The sequence below is a fragment of the Triturus cristatus genome, chromosome 2_2 (assembly GCF_964204655.1).
Source record: "Triturus cristatus chromosome 2_2, aTriCri1.1, whole genome shotgun sequence".
NCBI classification, from domain to species: Eukaryota; Metazoa; Chordata; class Amphibia; order Caudata; family Salamandridae; genus Triturus; species Triturus cristatus.
In genome coordinates, this window is record NC_140582.1 from 1,143,707,135 (window position 1) to 1,143,726,155 (window position 19,021).

Here is a 19,021-nt window from a genome sequence, read left to right on the forward strand (position 1 = left end):
CCAAACTTCAACCCTTTCCACATTGTTGCTTAGTTTGGAGTGAGAATAGTATATCTGACCCCACTAGCATCCGTTTTCCTCAATGTTGTTTATTTTGGAATGGTAGTTGTAAATCTGATCTCTTCTCCTCGCTCTCCCTCCATCCAACATTTTCCCAGATTTTTTTAGTTTGGATTGTGAATAGCAAACTTCAAAAATATACGTTAAATTTTAAACATTTAAATGCATTAAAATTGTTTCAAATGTTTGTATATTTATGTATGTTTTTTGTTACGTTTTAATATTTGAAAGTTCATATGTTTGTTATGATATTAACATTTCTAATGTATTTGCATTTAATTCTATGTCTATTTATATTTTTAATTGATTTCTTTTTTCAAGAAGCTAACTTATTTTTTCACAGAATGTAATTTAATGTACATATTTTGTTAAAAAGAAGTACAAGATAAAATAATTCTCATTATTTTAAAGTTCTTTTTAAAAAGCATTACAACTTTTTTATAAATGTAAAAATATTATATTTGACTACATCTAATATTTTAAATATAAATATATATTCTATGCAATATTATTGTAATCTGTGTTTTTGCTCTAGATATTTTTTAACTTAAGTTTTTTGTAGAGCAATATTTTGACTTTAATCGTTTTGTAGTTATATTTATAGGAATACTGTTGTTGATATTATGGTTGTTTTGGCTGATATAGATGTAGTATATATTATGTGATGGTTATTCAGAGTATCGTCCTGGTCTGAGTGCTCATGGCCATAATTCTTGGCCATTGGATGCTGCTCGGTACAGACAGGAGCAGATAGGTTTGCACAGGGCGCCCCTTTGGTGCACCACCCGCATACTGGCTGCACAGGCCCACTCACTATTGTTAAGATGCATGGGAGGGCAAAACTCTGGTGCCTGAGGATATTTAGGTCTCATCTGTTGTTAAAGAGTTTTTTGTGGACAATGCCAGTATCTGCAGTGGGCTTAGGGCTGCCCATTTATTACCACTGGTTGACCTCATGTTGATTTATTGTGCATGTTTCTTATTCAAAAGATTTGTTCCTCCCCTTGAGGAGACCAGTCATCCTCTTGCTTGGATGACTGGTATCCTCCACTGCTCACATTCATTGAACTTCTTTTAATTTCTGCATTCCTTCTGCCCACCTCAAATAAGTGCCCTTGAGCACTCCCTGTTATTCATTCCTTCCCCTCGCCCAGGTCATCAATTTCTCAAAGCAACCTTCTCTTCTTACCTACGCTGCTCCCCTGCCCTCCCCTTGCAGTCTTTTTTTTTAAACATCCTTTCTTATATTTTTGTCAGGCAAACAGCTGCACCTTGCTTCCTGGCCACTTTGTTCCAAACTGAGGTTTCACACACATTTATTTCTTTTAGTTACTGCTCCAAGATTGGTGTACAACATCTTAGAATGATAAATAAAAATATAATAAATTGCAGCTACACCATGCACATGCGCGTAAGGCATGCCCATGTACACGTCATCATGCTAGGCCACAGTAGCACCATGACGCATACGAGTGCATGTATGATGATAAATGTAGCACGTAAACATCAATTCATTTTTTCAGAAATATATATATTTTTCTATTTCTGCCAATGCTAAACAGCATTGGCAAAAAACATTAGCAAAGCCCATAGGTCTGTATTGGCAGCCAAAAGTGGAGACTTAGAACTTTGTGAAATAGTTTCAGTTGTAACGTTGTACTGTGGGGTACGGCATACTTGCCTGTTTTACAAACATACTAATCTAATTAATCTAATCTCCATTAGCAGAATCCCCAGTCCTATAAAGCATGGCAAACTAGTTACTTGTTTGTAGCTAGCACTTGCTGACTGTCTTTTGGTGATGTCAATAACAGTTGTTCTTTTCTTACTTCCCTTGCACTAATTGAAGGAGCCATCCAAAGAATGGTGCCACACTGCATCTCAAAACCGAAGCAGACACCATCAAACAGAACAAAATTCTAGAATGCATATTATTGATGATTGTTAGTGATGCATGACTGGGAAAGACAACCACTTTGTCTCTTAATGGGATGGCAACCTTATGGGATTGTCCTTGATATGTTATCCATGGAATAATAGAAAGAAAATGTAGGGGCATATGAACAAGGAAGTGATAGACGCAGCTTTAGCCTTCTTGGCCTCAACGCTGCAATCCATCGCTTCTGAAATGCAGGACTGCACTGTATTTACAACAATACGGTACAGCCCTGTATCTTCCTCTGTACTGGCGCTAATTAAGCTGCCTAGTGCCAATGCAGGCACCCTTGCACTATAGTGCAAGGGTGACTGTGTTGTGGGAAGAGATTGTTTATGTGCAGAAAGGTGTCCCTTACTGTTGGAAATGGCCCTTTATGCAGGGTTATCCCCAAACATTTTGTTGTTGGCTATTCGACACTGGGCACTTTACCACTGCTGATCAGCGCTAAAATGCATATGCTCCTGTGTAAATTGATATTGTGATTGGTTCGCCCTGATTGGCATATTTGTTTTACCAGTAGATCCCTAGTAAAGTGAACTGAGTGTGCCAGGGTTGGTAAATGAAATACTACTAGTGGGCTTGCAGCGCTGATTGTGCCACCCACATGAGTAGCCCGGAAAAGAGGCCTCAGGCCTGCCACTGCGGTGCCTGTGTGCAGTTTGTTAACTGCCATGTCGACTTGGCAAGTGCACCCTCTTGCCAGGCCCTACCCTTCCCTTTTCCTATACATAGGACACACCTATGGTAGGCCCAACGTACCCCCTTGGGTAGGGTGCACTGTATGTGAAAGGTAACGGCAGTGGCACTTCCCTACTGGGAAATGTCCCTCAATGTGCACTGTCTAAATCCAAAAGTGGCAAGTTTACTCAAATAATCCAAAAGTTGCGTATCAGCACATTCTTTAATGTAGTTTGCAATGGTTTATGCTCATTAACTTCATGAGCAATTCACATGACGCTTATGGATCCATTAACCATTATCCGTAATGCTGTGAGTACATTTGCATTAGCCCCAATGCATTTCAGGCAGATAAACTGCCCTTCTTCTTCTAACTTTTGATATGTGAAAGGTAGGACATGTAGTGGTGTTTGTAACGTCCTGAAATACTGCCAATTTTGTTTTTCACTATTGAAAGGCTATCTTTCCCCATAGAACAGAATAGGGAATGCTCTGTAACATTTTACAAGCATATCTTCTCATAGGGGTAAGATAGAAAAATAGAGTTTGGTATCCCTGAACTTAAGATTTAATAACACATCTTTTAGTAAAGATGGTTTTTAAATTGTTTGTTTGAAAATATCGCTTTTAGAAAGTGGCTATTTTCTTGTTCAACCATCCTGTGTGCCTCTGCCTGTTTGTGGATTGACTGTCTGGCTTTGGAGTGACAGGGGCCAGGGAGGTGCAGTGGCTCCAGGAGTATGGATGAGTCAACACTAGGATGAATTGGCCTGATCTGCATTTGGAGTGGTGGGAGGAGTAGCATCTGTACCTGAATAGGGTGGTGCCTGCCTTCCACAATGCTGGCTCCGCCCCCTGTGGTGTGTCTGGAGCCAAGGCTCACACTGACAATGGATGTTGTTGTGCACTTGCAGAGTGCCCCCCACAACTGGTTAGAACTGGGCTCAGAGCCCCTTGCACAAAGAGAACAAAGACATTTTGGGGTATAAGTATCGGACCCAATACCCAATTCTTTAGATCATTCCTGGAATTCAAGAGGAAGCTTTGCAACGGAGAAGAGCTGGAGGGACTGAAGAGAAGTATTGCCTTTGCTGTGTGTCTGGGGTTGGTCTGCAGTTGCTGTTTCTGCCAAGGAAAGGAGAAGGACTTTGCTGTGTGCTGTGTCCCCTGCTTGAAGGAGATCTCCAAGGGCCTGAAGTGTGCTGGCCTCCTGTTCTGAAGTCTCAGGGACTCAAAAGACTTCCTGCAAATCTGCTGGTGCTGCTGGACTCTGCTATCTGTAAGTCCTACCCTTGCCTGAGGTGCCTCCTTTCAGTAACAGGACTTCAGAGGTGGGTTTTGCAGCTAATCTCTGCAAGAACCGGTGCAAAGCATTGCATAGTCGTGCAAAGTCTTTTGGAACCATGCAGCTGGACAATGCAAAGCCTCGCAAAGCGACGCATCACCTCCGGTGTGTCACGCATCGTATCTGTGCACCAAGTTTTCCACGCACGTTCCAGAACCGTCTTGGATTTCGGCGCTTCACTTCACCCTACAGTCCGGATTCGATGCATCACTTCTCCTGTGTGCAGTAGAACTGTTGCCTCGCCTCCCCAAGGACTCAGGAACTGATGCATCACTGTGTTTTCCAATGCTTCCTTTCTCTGCGGCTGTTTGGCCTTGTGAATTTTGATGCATCTTCAGTTACTTTGTGTAAAAGTAAGGCATTCATGGTTTTCTATGGTACAAGTTCTTGAAACCTTTTGAAAGTCATATTTTTAACTGTGTATGTTGGATTTTTGTCATTTTGGTCTTGTTAAGTTTAGATAAAGATATTTTATTTTTCTAAACTGCTGTGATGTCCATTTGTGGTGTTTTCACTGTGTTACTGTGAGTGTTGGTACAAATACTTTACACATTGCCTTTGGGATAAGCCTGTATGCTCGTGCCAAGCTACTAAGGGGTTATCTAAAGTGTGTATCCCACTTACCCTGACTAGAAGCAGGGTCCCTATTTGGACAAAGTTACCTACCTCTGCCAACTAGAGAACCCCGTTTCTAACACTTACTGAATATAAACAATCTTCAATGGCGATTTGTAACTTCTATGTGTGCTGCTTTGTGCAGCACACATAGAAGTTGCAAATTTTAATTTTTAAAATGATTGTTTACGAGCAGGAAGGGACGCCTTCCTGCACATAAACAATCATGCATGGCATTTTGCTGTTTTTATGTGGCTGCGCAATGCAGAACACATACAAATAGCAAAAATAAGGCGAAACAGTGCATTTCTCCTCGTTGCACCCAGTAAAGACCAGGTTTTCACTGATCTTAATTTTGGCGGTGCCCTATATTTACGCCCCCTTATAAATGTGGAGCAGCGTCAAAATAAATGGGTGTTGTGGCGGAACGCCCACCGCGACACCCATTGCCCACCCCTTTCACGCTAAGTATAGCGTGAAAGGGCGCCTTATTTACAAGTTAGTGTTAAGCCACGTTAAGTGGCATAACGCTGCCTTGTAAATAAGGCAAAGCCCCTGCCGCCACCACAGCGTCAAAAAAAGTGACGTTTATGGTGACGATAGAAACTTGTTAATATGCCCCGTAGTGTCATAAACTGGAAAGTCTTGATAGTTTGTGAAATGGTAGGTATCTCTGTTCATGTTAAAATTCAATCCTTCAAAAGAGCATAATACGACATGACGTTTTAAACTTGTGAACACAAGGTGGGGTTGTTCACACAGACAATTTTCCTGCCCGAGCATGGGCTCCTCCTTGGTAGTCATCAGTTCCAGTTACAATTTACTAAGTCTCTTCTGGGAAACAGTACTCAGAATGCTGCTATACCCAACTCAACCTCAGAAAGACCAAAGGCCCAGCAGGAACCCTGCAGCAAGTGCTTCAAGCTACTCAACTACCAAAATAGTTGTTCTTTCAAAACCTCCCTAGTTAGTCTAACCCATCTCAACGATAGGCAGGAGCAAAGGCTCAGCAACAAACCTGCAGCAAGGGCTCCAAGTGGCTCAACTATAAAGCCAGTTGTTTCTCCAAGACCTCCCTGGTTAGTATAACCCAACTCAACCTAAGAGGGAACAAAGGAACAGCAAAAAACCTGCTTCAATCACTCAACTATAAAACTAGTTGTTGTTTCTAGACTTTCCTGATTAGTCGCTTTAAGACTGCACCTGTGCCTTTTAAGGTGTGTTATCAGTGCTGGCTGTTGTAATATGTGTAGAATTCGCAAGTACAGGGTTGATGCAGAATAATTACAGCTTCACACTTCATCTTTGTGATGTCGATACAATGCCAATTATTGAGCTGAGCTGGAAGGATCTGCCACAATGTCAAGCTTTTGTGCATTTTAACGTACCCATTTCCACCCTTCCACCTCTTTTAACGCTTTGGACTTCTAATTCCATTTAATTTTTTATGTTTATATTTATTTAGCGTTTTAAATAATTTTTGTAGAGCCTAATTGGCAAAATCAAACTAACTAGTACATTTGAAACTAGAGATTTGAGTTAGGTTTAAAAAACACCTGTTTATAATACTATCAAGAAACAGCTAAACTACGTTAATAGGCGCTATATGCGCATGACTTGAATGCATACATGTGCATATTCAAGCCATACCGACCTGCTTTGCAAATGCTTCTTTTATGTGTACACAGGTTATTTTTATGCTGGCATAAAAAGAATAATGTGTTTTCTAATCAAGCTCATGTGAGGTCATTTAAAAAAATTCCCTTTACTATCAGTGTTTGTGGTCACGTTAATCCAACGCTGTATTTAGCTTCAAGGTACATCTATTTCAAGAAATTCAAACACGTTTACCATCCATCATTTAAAGTGCATGTGATTTCTGGTTCCATGTTCCTCTCTATATATAGCTCTGCGGTTTGGCGACAGATAAGGGCTTTCATTCATTACTGGGAAGCAAAGCTGTGAACAACAAACCTCAGGCCTTTTATTCTAATGCTCTCAGTCTACAGCTGCCATTGTGTTTAATGGGCCATATTGTTCTGGGGCAATGTTTCTGAAGTAACCAGTCTTCTACTAGCCAGATTCATTCTATTTTTCGTACTTTTGAAAATACTACAGAGCATTCTAAAAGTTTGATTATGTTTTTGTGAAGTTGTATGTAAGGGGGTGTCCATTGTATGTCCAGTATGGCCAGATTCATGCGAGGTTTTCATGATATCCAAGGACTCCGTAAATGAGTTCCTTCTCGATATATATTGTATGAAAATTTATTTTTTGAGGATACCACGAGAATCTAATATGGATCCGTCCCTCCTGGATTTGCATTGAACATCGTGGTCCAGGAAGTGTTTGACTTCTAAATAATACATTGTGACTGCATGAAAAGCAGGCATTGGGAGGAAGAGTCTTGCGGGACAGCAGTGGTCTTAATTTCGGACAGAAAAAGCATATAATGTCCAGTGGGGGCTGCCGCATAGCTAAAGTGGAGTGGGGTGGGGGGTTACGGGGAATAAGGGGAATCATTAATTATAAAAAAAACGTACCTGTTGACGCCGGCCGCCTGAGTGCCCTTATCTGACTCTCTTCCTGGCAGTCCCTGGGACACAGGCTCCCCACCCTATCCCGGTGCTGCTCTCATGCTAAACCTCGCACGAAAGCAGCATCAGGATTGTGGGTCTGAATGTCCTGGTTTGCCACTCACACAGTGCCCGGGAGTCCGTGCTGTTTATCCAACATCAATGTGCAGCATCGCTGGGTTGGAGAATCCTAAGCGCGCATGTCTGTTTGGCTGGCCTAAGACAGCCGGCCAAACCGACATGCGCATTTTGCAGTGCCCATCACTCCTCCCCCTGACATCGGGCCGGTAAGTCAGCAGAAAACAAAATTATAATATTGTTTTTATAACTTTTTTATTTTTTGGTGACTGACTTTGACAGGTGGGTCACAACAGCGGCTCATCCGCTAAGGTGGAGGAGCGTCGCCCCACTACTCTGAGAGCAGTGCAACAAGGAAAAATAAAATGATAATAACACATTTTTATTATCATTTTATTTTTCTGCACGGAGCCAGGTTGGGAATGCAGGTCTGGGCTGGTTCCCAGAAGGAGGAGTGGTATGGGCACTACTAAGTGTGCATGACAGTTTGGCCGGCCATCTTGGGCCGGCCAAACCGTCATGCGCATTTAGCATTTCACCACCCAGGTATGTTGCACAGCCAGGTGGAGAACTGCCCCAAGGCTCCCAGGCATTGCCTGAGAGGCCAAACAGGCTGCTCAGACCAATCACGATGCTGCAGGCATGCTTGTGACAGCAAAGTCCTGATTGGCTATGGGGAACCTGGTAGCTTCCTGCTTCCGGGAGTCAGGAGGATGAGTAGAGGACAGAGGAGAGGCGGCGTCCGAAACCAGATAAGTGATTTTTTTACAACCCCACCCATTTACTCCACCCAACCACTCCCGTTCCTTAGCAGCCGCCACTCTCCTCTGCCATTTTCGAGAAGTCGCCCTATATCATGTGCCTTCCTTGGTAGCGTCTGACAATACTGTCAGTGCGGCTCCACACTGGCTTTATTTCAGTATTGTTGTGAACATTTATTCACTGGAATTTAGACTATTTTTGCGGCCAGGTTGTTTTGATATCTTATGTTTGTGTGGCTTTATTTATCCTGAAAATAGATGTTCAAAGCTAATTTAATTACTGTCAAGGAACCACACACTCTTACCTGCTTAGATGCGTGGTGTAAAGTTACGCAGCGATGCAATGACCAACTTCCCTGAAATCTATTTTATAACTGGCGGATTTTAATAATACATACTAGCTAACAGATAGAAATTGGGGAGGAGGGCCGGATACCGGACGTTGTTGTTGTGGGTTCTTGCTGTTGACCTGCGAGGCAACAAGTGATAAGGCTAAGTAATCTGTCCTGCGTATCTTGCCTTTTAAACTATTTCTTACTTGAGGATTCTTGGATTTAGGTTACACTATTAAAGGGCCTACCTGCGATCAGAAGTTTTAAATCCTACGTCCGAGTATGTCTTTAAGGGACTGGTTAGCTGAAATGGAGGGCAGATGATGAGCGTCTTAACTTCTATGTCGTGAAGTCTCAGATAGTTCTTGAAGAAGAGAATAGACACCAGGGAGATCCTGCATTCTATGACTCAAGACTCTTAAACAACTATGAATAAACCTTCATTTCTACCCACTTGTATTTTAGAATTTCTCTTGTTAATTAGCACCTATAAAATAAAGAGTAGGAGAAACAAACAACATGCCTTCCAATCACAATTCACTATTCTATCATTTCTAGGATCGTTCCTCTTAAAGTCATTAAAAGTCTTTTTAAAAACATGAGGTGTCAAATTCTTAAATGTTCTTTCCTCTGTAGCAAACAGAATTGTACATCAAAAGGTTCCGAAAATTATAACTGTCTTTCTTGCGTAGGGCGTCAGAATTATCTTGTACTTAGCTTTCTATTTCTTGATTTATTGCAGGTCCTGGCGTCGTCGTGGAGAAGATGATTCCCCAGGAAGCAGAGTCTGAAATGAAGATGTTCTGTGCGCTGCTTTTCAGGTAAGTATTGACGAGATGCATCACAAACTTCCTCCCGGCAGCAGAACAGAACGCAAAGCGCCTTCTAGAACTTGGGTGTGGTCTTTTATAGTCAGACCACACCCAAACTTTCACACGTTCCTCCACGTTCTCTACGTACGTGGTGACGCGTGTACAAAGTATTTCCTTTGATCCCGGTAACGAGCTGAAGCTCTGTCGGGACCAAAGCTTCAAGCGTCTTTCTTTAGAAACATCAAGCGCTCTCACTTAGCGTCTGCAAGCTTCTTCAGGCCATATGTTTTGCCAAAAGGTGTCCGTAATATGTGCAAACCACTTGGAAACAATATGAGAGTTCAGATTACCAAACAAATACAGAATTAAATCTTCTACCTCTTGTAGTGTAATAAATATAGTACAAACGATCATAGTACAAACAATCATTATCCCCAAATTCACATTACCACATTAAGGAGTGCAGGTGCACGGGATAGGGGTGGGCTTTTATAAATCAAATGGAGTGTGATTAGATGCTCCAATCATGACAGTACTCCCCTCTCAAGATCCCCTCTAAAACCATTGGGATTGGCTTTGATTTAGCTGGATACCATGTGTGAAAAGAGTTTATAAGTCTAGGAGCATTCTTTAAATGCTCTAGAGGTTCCCATGAACGCTCCTCGGGACCGTAGCCTTTCCAGTCTACTAAGTAAAACAGTTTTCCATAAATTCTTTTGGCATCCAAAAATCTTTTAACTTCAAATTCTGGAACCCCTTCTATCATAATGGGAGGGGGAGGTTTAGACATGAAAATTTCTGGATGACATGGTTTAAGTAAAGAGACATGAAAGACTGGGTGAATGCGATAATGTTGTGGGAGTGTTAATTTAACACTTGCAGGGTTAATTATTTTTTCCACATAAAAAGGGCCTATAAATCTAGGATTAAATTTCTTGTTTCCTCTTATTTGCAAATTTTTTGTTGCTAGCCAAACTCTATCCCCTACTTGTTAAGAAGAATGAGCAGAACGAAGTTTATCAGCAGATAATTTTTGACTTTCTTTTGCCTTTGCTAAATGAAATTTAGCATCTTGATGAATAGAGTCTAATTTAGTAATGATTTCATGAATAGATGAAACTTCCTCCGAAGTAATGAATTGGTCAGGGATATATTTGGGGTGATAACCATAGGTACAGAAAAATGGAGACATATTGATAGAAGAATGATCTCCATTATTGTAAGCAAATTCTAAAGCCCATAAAACATCTGACCATTGTTCTTGATGATCTCTAAGAATGCATCGTAAAAATTGTTCTATAGTCTGATTAGTGCTTTCCGTTAAACCATCTGTCTGATGATAGCTTGAGGATACACGTATGTCCATATTTAAGACCTTACTCAGATTTTTCCAAACATGTGAGATAAATTGAGGGCCTCTGTCGGAAATGACCACAGATGGAATTCCATATAAATGAATAATATGTTTTGCTAATAGTTCTGCTAATTCCAGAGCTGACTGCAATTTATTTAGAGTAATAAAATGAGCCATACGAGTGAACTGATCCACTACAGTTAAAATAGTTGTGAACCCTTGTTTAGTAGGTGGAAGTTCAACTACAAAATCAAGGGAGATTGAATGCCAAGGTTGAGGGGGAATTGGTAAAGGCTGTAAAAGACCACTGGGGGCTTCGTATAATGATTTGTTCTGAATACATATACTACATGTATCAACATAAGCTTTCATATCGTTGAACATGGAAGGCCACCAACATTTTCTCTTGATTGAATGATAAGTTTTTGTAATACCTGGATGGGCAGACAAAACAGTGTCATGATGTAACTCTATGACAGACTTTTGAAGTGAAGCTGTTGGCACCAAAATCTGATCATTCATAAATAACAACCTGTCTCTCCATTGTACTGATGGATATGTTTGTTCCCAATCGTCTTTAGATTTTGTTTTAATAGTTTCTTCAATTTCATGAATAACATCTACAGAAATAAGACCAGCTTGAAAACATGACAGAGGCAGGATAGGTTGTGCATCATTAGTAGTCTCATTATCTATCTCTTTCTCACCAAAGCGAGATAAAGCGTCTGCCTTATGATTTTCTTTGCCAGATCGTCGAAAACGTGATAATAAAGTTGTAATCATTGAAAAATAATGTCCAACGCAATTGTCTGGCTGACAAAGCTTTAACAGATCTTAAAGATTGTACATTTCTGTGATCAATATAGATTGTGATTGGATGGCGAGCCCCCAACAAGTAATGGCGCCATTCTTCCAAAACTGCCTTGATTGGCAATAACTCTTAATCTGCAATGGCATAATTTTGTTCTGCAGCAGATAATTTTCGTGAATAATGAGCGATGGGGTGCATCTGACCTGTGTTTTTATTTCTCTGAGATAGGATCCCTCCCAAAGCAAATTGTGAAGCATCTGCTTCTACGATAAATGGGCTAGAAGGATCTGGATGTCCTAAAATTGGCGCTGAAGTGAACAACTATTTTAGTTCTTTGAAGGTTTTTTCTGCAGCTTCATTCCATTCAAATGTTACTCCTTTTCGAAGGAGCTTGGTAATTGGGGTAATGATTTGTGAGAAGTTCTGAATGAAGCGTCTATAAAAGTTCGCAAATCCTAAAAAGCTCTGGATTTGTTTGACTGAAGTGGGACTAGGCCAAGAACTCACCGCTTCAACCTTTTTTGGGCCCATTTCAATTCCTGATGGACTGATTACATATCTAAAAAATTCTACTTTGGAAACATGAAACATACTTTTTTCCAATTTTACAAGTAAAGACTTTTGTAGTAGTTTTTGGAGAGTGGCGCGTACTTGCTTTACATGCTCAGCTTTGGTTGTTGAATAAATAAGAATGTCATCTATATAGACAACACAACAAGCATCAATAAATTTGTGTAATACCTCATTTATAAAAAATTGAAAAGCAACAGGAGCGTTACAAAGTCCGAAGGGCATAACCTGATATTCAAAAAGATCAAACTTTGAGCGGAATGCGGTCTTCCATTCGTCGCCCTCTCGAACTCTTACCAAATGGTATGCTCCACGCAGATCCAATTTAGTATAAATGGTTGCTTGTTTTATCTGTTCTAATAGGGTTGGGATCAAAGGCAGAGGGTATCGATTTTTTACTGTTACATTGTTCAGGGCTCTATAATTGATGCACATGCGCAAGTCTCCCCCCTTTATAGGAATGAAAAATAAAGGGGAAGAGACCGGGGATTTAGAATGCCTAATGAACCCATTTGCCAAATATTCATCTAAGTATGTTCGTAAATATTCGTTTTCTTTTTCAGTCAGTGCATACATACGACTACATAGAAGTGTTGCACCAGGAACCAGGTCTAGCTGACAATCGAAATTTCGATGTGGAGGCAAGGTGTTAGCCTTTTTTTTTTATCAAACACATCAAGTAAATCATCATATTCAGTGGGAACTCCTTCAAGGATTAGTACACTTAGTGTTTCTTTAGGAAAATCATAACCCTGAACTGTGTCATTGTCAGTAGGAGTGTGAAAACAGTTGGTGTGACAATATGGTGAATAAAAGGTAACTGTTTTCTTCACCCAATCTATCCAAGGATTATGGCAAATTAGCCAAGGAATTCCCAAAATGAGCCTAAATTGTGGTGCATTAATGATATTGAATGTAATGAGCTCACTATGAGATGGGGAGCTTAACATTTGTAACAGTTCAGTGTGGTGCTGAATGGGCCCAGAAGTGAGTTCCTTACCATCAACTGCCCGGACAATTTCAGGTTGGGATTTAACTATGGTTTTTAAGCCTAATTTCTCCCACAAATGTGTATAAATAAAATTCCCTGTGGCTCCGGAATCAATTAATGCGTCCACTATCCATGAACGATCAGGATTATCTGTAGCTGTAAGTTTTACTTGGATACAAAGATGTCGAAACAAATCTGTAGGGTCTGTGGAGGCCAAATTAAAACCCTCACTCGACAAACTGACCTCATTCTTTGTCGAGTTAATTAGTTTTCCGAATCTGCTTTGACTATGGTTACTCTGATGACGTGAGTTTGTTTTTATTGGGACGTGTAGGACACTCTTTTACAAAATGTCCCGATTTACCACAATAAAGACATTGGTTAAGTTTACGTCTTTTTTCTTTTTCTTCCTTGGAAAGGGGTCGGCGAATAGTACCAATTTGCATGAGTTCTTCCTGATCAGATTTATTAATCTGCTCCTTAACTGAAGGGATTCTTTCCTTACTTAAAAAAAATGTATGGTCTGTCTTTCCGCGTTCTCCCCTTCTTTCCAATAACCTGTGATTTAATTTCACTACTAAGTCAATGACTTCACTGTAGTCGTCGGGTGGATCTAAAATCTGCGCTACCATATCTTTTATTTCGTCTCTTAATCCTCTGTAAAAGAAGGAAATTCTTTTTTCATGAGGCCAATTGGTTTTCAAAATTAGATGATTAAAAAGGGAAATATAATGAATTAAGTCTGTTGATCCTTGCTTTAAGTTTAAAAGTTCGTTGTCCACTGTTTGTACGAAAACGTGTTTTGCACACAACTTTTTCATAGTCTGTTTAAACCGTCTAAAATCATAGAAAATAGGGTCGTCACTATCTACCAATGGGACTGACCATAAAGCTGCATCGCCTCCTAAGTAGGAGAGAATAAAGGCTACTTTAGACGAATCGTCAGGAAAGGCTGTAGGTTTCGCAATAAAATGAAGATGACATTGATTCATAAAAATGGTGAATTTATTACAATCACCATAAAAACGTTCAGGTTGAGCTAAAGGCACTGCCACAGGGGTTATAACCTGAATTTGAGGAGAAGCACTGGGAGCCATTGCTGAAGATGATGTTTGAAAACTGGATGGTTTCAAAATAGGTTTCTGAATAGCTCCCTGTAAAGTTGTTATAATGCCTGCGCAAAGCTGCATTTTAAATCACGTAACATTGCAGCTATATCTTGCAAACTAACTTCTTGAGCTGGATCCATTGCGTCTGGGCGAAACTATAATCGTGGGCTTGGCCTTCTGTCAAGGAACCACACACTCTTACCTGCTTAGATGCATGGTGTAGAGTTTCGCAGAGACGCAATGACCAACTTCCCTGAAATCTATTTCATAATTGGCGGATTTTAAGAATACACACTAGTTAACAGATAGAAATTGGGGAGGAAGGCCGGATACCGGACGTTGTTGTAGTGGGTTCTTGCTGTCGACCTGCGAGGCAACAAGGGATAAGGCTAAGTAATCTGTCCTGCGTATCTTGCCTTTTAAACTGTTTCTTACTTGAGGATTCTTGGATTTAGGTTACACTATTAAAGGGCCTACCTGCGATCAGAAGTTGTAAATCCTACGTCCGAGTATGTCTTTAAGGGACTGGTTAGCTGAAATGGAGGGCAGATGATGAGCGTCTTAACTTCTATGTCGTGAAGTCTCAGGAAGTTCTTGAAGAAGAGAATAGACACCAGTATGATTCTGCATTCTATGACTCAAGACTCTTAAACAACTATGAATAAACCTTTATTTCTACTCACTTGTATTTTAGAATTTCTCTTGTTAAGCAGCACCTATTAAATAAAGAGTAGGAGAAACAAACAACATGCCTTCCAATCACAATTCACTATTCTATCATTTCTAGGATCGTTCCTCTTAAAGTCATTTAAAGTCTTTTTAAACATGAGGTGTCAAATTCCTAAATGTTCTTTCCTCTGTAGCAAACAGAATTGTACATCAAAAGGTTCCAAAAATTATAATTGTCTTTCTTGCGTACGGTGCCAGAATTATCTTTTACTTAGCTTTCTTTTCCTTGATTTATTGCAGGTCCTACGTCGTTGTGGAGAAGATGATTCCCCAGGAAGCAGAGTCTGGAATGAAGAAGTTCTGCGCGCTGCTTTTCTGGTAAGTATTGACGTGATGCAGCACAAACTTCCTCCCGGCAGCAGAACAGAAGGCCAAGCACCTTCTAGAACTTGGGTGTGGTCTTTATAGTCAGACCACACCCAAAGGTTCACACGTTCATCCACGTTCTCTACGTACGTACAAATTATTTCCTTTGATCCCAGTAACGAGCTGAAGTTCTGCCGGGACCAAAGCTTCAAGAGTCTTTCTTTAGAAACATCAAGCGCTCTCACTTAGCGTCTGCAAGCGTCTTCAGGCCATATGTTTTGCCAAAAGGTGTCCATAATATGAGCAACCCACTTGGAAACAATCTGGGAGTTTAGATTACCAAACAAATACAGAATTAAATCTTCTACCTCCTGTAGTATAATCATTATAGTACAAGCGATCGTAGTACAAACAATCATTATCCCCAAATTCACATTACCACATTAAGGAGTGCTGGTGCACGGGATAGGGGTGGGATTTTATAAATCAAATGGAGTGTGATTAGATGCTCCAATCATGACAATTAATTATAGAATTTGGGGGCTGCTCCTCACCTTTCAGGCACTTTTGAGTGTTGTTGTGGGACTTAAGATGGATTCTGAGGAAGAGGCTAAAGGTCCATTGGTAATTGGACATCAACAAGACAAAGTTCTTCAATTGCTTCTTCCATGTGTGTGGGAACCCATTTCTCTTAACTGCATTAGGTTCAACACCAGTAGCCCTGCAAATGGTGGTGGTAGGTAGGTGGTGGTCCTAAGGTAGTCTTCACCATTAAAATGCAGGTAGAAAGTAGAGTCAGGCTGTGCCCCAGCAGAAGGCAGGGTCAACCTGTGCTCCTGTATACTGTAGTACCAGGCTGTGCCCCCTGCAGAATGTAGTACCAGGCTGTGCCCCTGCAGAACATAGTGGCAGGCTGTGCCCCTCCAGAATGTAGCACCAGTATCCATAATGAAATCAAATAGACAAGCTGTTTCTCCACTGAGAACTGTCAGGACGCAGATTCCTCAGAACTTGCTCAATGTTAGAAAGGTCCACCTCCAGGCAGCTCCAACTCTGATTGGTTGTTGTGACACAGAGTCTTAGAGTGGCCAGGTGGGGAAAGGTTATTAGGAAAGGAACAGCAGGGAAGGAGATCTGTAAAAAATGCGTTAACCAGTAATAAGCAGCTTGTTATAGGATGTTAGGTTTCTCTGATAATAACTTAGTAGGGAATAATCGCCTTTCTATCCTTGCTGTAGAATCAGCCATGTGGAAGGAGAGATGCTAAAAGAGAATATCCAATGATTAATCACCTTTAGCTCAAACACATCTATAAAGTTCCCCCATACAGCTCTTTATGATTTATGGTTGATGATTAATTAACATACCACTACTGTCCTTTCCAAGTCTTGGTAACTTTCTTGTGATTAATGGTGCTGGTCCTGCCAAGCAACTTTATACACTTTCTCTATAGAGAACACTATGTCCGATGATGATCTTTTGAACTCCTTTCAAAGAATAAACAAACTAAATGCAGTTTGACACTAAGATCAAATAATGTCCTGTAACACGATCTCTTGGAAATAGTTCTTGGAATTGTTTGTAGAACTTCTAGGCAAATAAAGCGTTTTCCAAACTAGAGATGTCAAGTCACCTTACCCAGACTCAGACGACTGCATCTTTTTGAACTGCTTGCCTAAGAAGACTAGTTTTCGTTTTTGCCACTGCTGCCCGGAGTAGTTCTGCTTCTAGCGCGATGTCCGCGATAACCGGAATCAGCTGTTCTTCTTGAATCGGCAAAAAATAGTAAGCATGTTGTCTTGGGTGTGGTACCCTTTTATAGTACTGCCACACCCAATGGTGATGGAAGTGTGCGTGTGGAACGTAAGAACGTACACACGTGTTTGAAAGTAAACACAAGATTCTGCAATAATGGAACGTCAATAACGAAACACCCTGCACTATACAAAGCGTGCAGAAACCAAGCGGTTTGTGTTACTCATAGAAATCTCGAGTATGCACGCTCTTGACCCTGAAAGAAGCGCTGTAATTACATAGACAAAAACGTAAGAAGCAAAGCGAAGGCCATGCGCATATAATATTAAACATACATACTTTGCGCGCACAATGAAATAATCAAGCTAACGCGCACAAGGGAATATTCAAGATAAGCATGCACAATATTTCACTGATACTGATTATTGAAGCAAGGTCAGAAATATTGAAGATAAGCATGCACAATAATTCACTGATACTGGTTATTGAAGTAAGGCCAGATACTTTGCTAAGACATGCTTTTCGTGCACAATTAATGTGAGTGAAAACATTGCCACCAAAAGCGAGCCAAAGGTTTGGTGCTATGCATTTTCCCACACAGTGTTTGTGACGTTCGTGAGCAGGTGTCAGAGCCCCTAGAGCCGCAACCCAATGCCATGACAGTACTCCCCCCTCCCAAGCGGTCTCTAGGGGCAGGTTTTGAAGGGAAGGAGTCATGAAAACGACCCACCAAACGTGATGCATGTATGTTATCAGCAGGTTCCCAAGAGTCATGGTCAGGACCATATCCTTTCCAGGACACTAGATACCACAACTTAGAACCCCTTCTGCGGGAGTCTAAGATACGACGTACTTCAAACTCTTCCTGACCATTCACCAACAAGGGGCCGGGCTGTAAAGAACATGATTGAGGGGCTGGTTTCAATAACGAGGTATGAAATACAGAATGTATTTTCAATTGAGGAGGTAGTTGTAACTTGTACGTCACTGGATTGATTTGTTTTATTACTTCGCATGGTCCATGAACTTTGGGTTGAAAGCCTTCTTATACTTAAAGTGGATGTTTTTAGTGGAGAGCCACACCTTGTCACCTGCTTTATATACTGGGCCTCGTTTTCGGTGTTTGTCTGCAGAAGCTTTGTAATTGTCTTTGGCAGAAATTAAGTGGTGACTCCCGATGGCGTGTACTCTTTGGATCTGTTTTATTCCTGCTGAGATGGAATGAACTAAGTCTTGATCTTTGGGTAGAATTACAGGTAGATAGGTGGGATGAAAGCCATATGTAGCATAAAACGGAGAAGTCTGTAATGATCTCTGATGAGCTGCATTGTATGCGATTTCAGCCAACCAGAGTAGATTAACCCAAGAGTCTTCTGAGCTTGTAATATAACAGCGAAGATATTGTTTCAGAGTCTGATTTAATCTCTCTGTTTGGCCATCGGTTTGAGGATGATGACTTGTGGAGAGGGCAGGAGAAATGTTCAACGCTCGACACCATTGAGACCAAAAAGTAGCAGAAAATTGAGGGTCCACGATCAGAAATGATCTTTTTTGGCAATCCATGAAGGTGAACAACGTGAAATAAAAGTAAGGTAGCTAACTCACTGGATGTTGGTAGTTTTTTGCATGTAATGAAGTGTCCCATTTTTGAGAAACTGTCAACCACCACTAGGATACAAGTATGACCTTGATCTATTGGTAAATCTGTTATAAAATCGATTGAACAATGTTCCTAAGGTCTTTGTGGTGTAGGTAAAGGCATTAAAAGTCCCTTGGCTTTCCCGTGATCACTTTTATTCCGAGCACATGTTTCACAATCAGCAACCCATTTGGAGATGTCTTGAGCTAGTTGTGGCAACCAAAAGTTACGTTGGACGGCTTTGATAGTTTTTACTCTGCCGGGATGTCCAGAACAAGGATGATTGTGATGCCACTCAAACACTTTTTTTTGTAACTGTTCTGTGGGTACAAACAAGGCGTTTTCATGGAAAGGCAAATCTTGAATAATTTGTCGATTGGCTTCTTGCTTGATCCAAGTTTTCCACATGTGAACAGGGAAACAGTTCTAGATTCGAACTGAATCTAGAAAGTCTTCGGTGGTTATAAGGCAAATAACCTTATGAGGATCAATAATGGCCTGTGGTTTTTCAACAATAGAGGTTTGTGTGGATTCTTGACGAGTAAGGGCATCAGCTTTTTT